The following is a 4,036-nucleotide window of genomic DNA, read 5'->3' as shown; positions in this document are numbered from 1 at the left end:
GTCGGAGGAGTCACGGGGGCCCCACACGCTAGGGCCGCGCGGGCCCCCTCTAGGTCGCGCCGCCCTAGTGTGGTGGCGCCCCGTGGCCCCACTTCGTTTCTCCCTCGGTCTTCTGGAAGCTTCGTGGAAAAATAAGCCCCTGGGCGTTGATTTCGTCCAATTCTGAGAATATTTCCTTACTAGGATTTCTGGAACCAAAAACAGCAGAAAACAGCAACTGGCTCTTCGGCATCTCGTCAATAGGTTAGTGCCGGAAAATGCATAATAATGACATATAATGTGTATAAAACATGTGAGTATCATCATAAAAGTAGCATGTAACATAAGAAATTATAGATACGTTTGAGACGTATCAATAATCCGTGTTAATCCAAGCTAATTAGGACAAGGTGCGAGCACTATTGGTATTCTATGCATGAGGCTTGCAACTTATAAGATGTCTTATACATAACACATATGAATTATTACTACCGTTGAAAAAATTGTTTCTATGTTTTTAAAATGAAAAGCTCTAGCACAAAAATAGTAATCCATGCTTCCCTCTGCGAAGGGCCATTCTTTTACTTTATGTTGAGTCAGTTTACCCACTTCTTTCTATCTTAGAAGCAAACACTTGTATCAACTGTGTGCATTGATTCTTACATGTTTACCTATTGCACTTGTTATATTGCTTTATGTTGACAATTATCCATGAGATATACATGTTGAAGTTGAAAGCAACCGCTGAAACTTATATCTTCCTTTGTGTTGCTTCAAAGCTTTCTACTAAGAATTTATTGCTTATGAGTTAACTCTTATTCAAGTCTTATTGATGCTTGTCTTGAAAGTACTATTCATGAAAAGTCTTTGCTATATGATTCAGTTGTTTACTCACTGTCTTTACCATTGCTTTGAATCACTTCATTCATCTCATATGCTTTGCAAGAGTATGATCAAGATTATGATAGCATGTCACTTAAGAAATTATCTTTGTTATCGTTTACCTACTCGAGGGCGAGTAGGAACTAAGCTTGGGGATGCTGATACGTCTCCAACATATCTATAATTTCTTATGTTCCATGCTACTTTTATGATGATACTCACATGTTTTATACACACTTTATGTCATTATTATGCATTTTTCGGAACTAACCTATTAACGAGATGCCGAAGTGCCAGTTCCTGTTTTTTGCTGTTTTTGGTTTCAAAAATCATAGTAAGGAAATATTCTCAGAATTAGATGAAATCAAGGCCCACGATCTTATATTTCCACGAAGCTTCCAGAACACCGGAGAGGGGCCAGAGGGGAGGCCCAGGGCCCCCACACAGTATGGCGGCGCGGCCAGAGGGGGGGCGCGCCCCCTGGTGTGTGGGACCTCCAGACCCCTTCCGACTCCGTTTCTTCGCCTATATAAGTCGTCGTGACCTAAAACTTCGACACGAATAAGCCACGGGATGAGAAAAGTTACGCAGCCGCCGCCATCGCGAAGCCAAGATTCGGGGGACAGAAGTCTCTGTTCCGGCACGCCGCCGGGACGGGGAAGTGCCCCCGGAAGGCATCTCCATCGACATCACCGCCATCTTCATCGCCGCTGCTGTCTCCTATGATGAGGAGGGAGTAGTTGTCCCCCGGGGCTGAGGGCTCTACCGTAGCTATGTGGTTCATCTCTCTCTCCCATGTGATCCTTATGTGATCATGAGCTTTGTGATCTAGTTGAATATCATCTATGTGCTACTCTAGTGATGTTATTAAAGTAGTCTATTCCTACTTCATGATGTAATGTGGACAGTGTGTGCATCATGTAGTACTTGGCGTAGGTTATGATTGTGATCTCTTGTAGATTATGAAGTTAACTATTACTACGATAGTATTGATGTGATCTATTCCCCATTTCATAGCTGATGTTGACAGGTGCATGCTATGTTAGTACTCGGTATAATTGCGTTGGTCTATCATGCACTCTAAGGTTATTTAAATATGAACATCGAATGTTGTGGAGCTTGTTAACTCCGGCATTGAGGTGCTCTTGTAGCCCTACACAATGAATGGTGTTTGTCATCCAACAAAAGAGTGTAGAGAAAGTAGTATTTGTTTATTCAGTTATGTGATCAATGTTGAGAGTGTCCACTAGTGAAAGTATGATCCCTAGGCCTTGTTTCCAAGCACTGAAACTCCATTTATTTACTGTTTTGTTGCATGTTTACTCGCTGCCATATTTTATTCAGATTGCTATTACCACTCATATTCATCCATATCACTTGCATCTCACTATCTCTTCGCCGAACTAGTGCACCTATACATCTGACAAGTGTATTAGGTGTGTTGGGGACACAAGAGACTTCTTGTATCGTAATTGCAGGGTTGCTTGAGAGGGATATCTTTGACCTCTTCCTCCCTGAGTTCGATAAACCTTGGGTGATTCACTTAAGGGAAACTTGCTGCTGTTCTACAAACCTATGCTCTTGGAGGCCCAACAATGTCTACAGGAATAGAAGTGTGCGTAGACATCAGGCCCCTACATCAGCATTGGTTCCTGTAGAGGCCCCATATACTACACCTGCCCAGCAGGCTCCTGCAGCAGCACTGGTTCCTCTAGCTGCACCGTTTACTACACCTGCCCAACAGTCTCCTGCATCAGCACCGGTTCCTCTAGAGGCACCGTTTACTGCACCTGCCCAGCAGTCTCCTGCATCATCACCAGCTCGTGTAACAACCCAGGCTCCTGCACCTGCCCCAGCCAGATCACCGAGGTCTCAGCTCATTGTTGTGGCCACCCGTGTGGTGACCAGGACGCATCTGAAGGCTATGTTCGTGAGTATATGACAGCATAACTGCTCTTATCTTGATGTCTTCTCTGCTCAAAGTCTCACATGGTTCAGTCTTCAGTGCATTGGTGCCATTGACTAATTTTTGGTGGTATCTCTTACCTTGAATCAGAAATTGCCTAAAAGTATCTCCAAGGATCTCAATGTTGGCCGAAGGGGCAAGATATCCCTCGTCATGGAGAGTGATCGAAGGTCTCACCGTGGAGGGATGGTACTCCGTCAGTCCCACAGATGGCCGCTTGGTTGTTACTTCCAGGTGGAAAAAGTTCATTGACGGTGCCAAACTTCGCATTGGATCAAAGTTGAAGGTCAAGATCTTTCGATGCCGCTGTGACATGTTGGTCATAAAGTTTGCGGTTGTCTAGTTCTATTGTCCCATGAGCCCTTAGCAAATGCATTTGTAGTTATACTTATATAAGGTTATCTTATTTGAACTGCTAATTAATTGTATGGGTGGTAAAACTCTGGCAAGCTTTTGCTCTTAGCAAGTATGTATGTATGATCAGCTATTATGATAACTAATGTTTGTGTTCATCTTAATTTGCATTTCCATTTTACAAAAAAACTTAGTTTCTATTTTGGCTGACCTGTTAGAGAAACTATCAGATTGAATCCACAACATGATTCAAATAGATTCATTACACCGAGCCACATGTCTTGACCTTGCTATGCACTACTTCCATTAATCAGTGCAAGAAGGCTTACCTGAGCTGCCTGAACCACGGCAGATTCGAATCCACCTTAGCTATCTAGAAATACAACCTTTGCAGAAAGAGGATTTGCAGTACGGGGAGACTGACATTGGGGACCCATGAGCCAGCAGCGTCGTCAACGTTTTAAAGGCGGCAGGAGATCGAAAAAAAAATAAGCCAAAAATCAGTTGGTAAACAAAATCCAAGAAATGACACATTTACCTTTCTGAAAGGATGACATGCGGGACCCATGAGGCAGCAGCATCCTCAACTATTCCAAGGCGGCAGGGGATCAAAATAAAAAAAGGAAATAGCCAGAAATTAATTAGGGTCAAAAATAAATCTATCAAAGGAAACCTTTATTGTTCATAGAGGATGACATGTGGGACCGACCTGCCAGCTGCGTCGTCATTGTTTCAAAGGGGGCAGGGGATCAAAAGAAAAAGGTAAATAGCCAGAAATTAGGGGTAAAAAATAAATCCAACCAAGGAAACTTTTATTTTTCATAGAGGATGACATGCAGGACCCATGGGCCAGCA

This window comes from Lolium perenne, chromosome 6 (genome assembly GCF_019359855.2).
Source record: "Lolium perenne isolate Kyuss_39 chromosome 6, Kyuss_2.0, whole genome shotgun sequence".
In the NCBI taxonomy this organism is placed as follows: Eukaryota; Viridiplantae; Streptophyta; class Magnoliopsida; order Poales; family Poaceae; genus Lolium; species Lolium perenne.
This window is presented reverse-complemented; position numbering follows the sequence as displayed.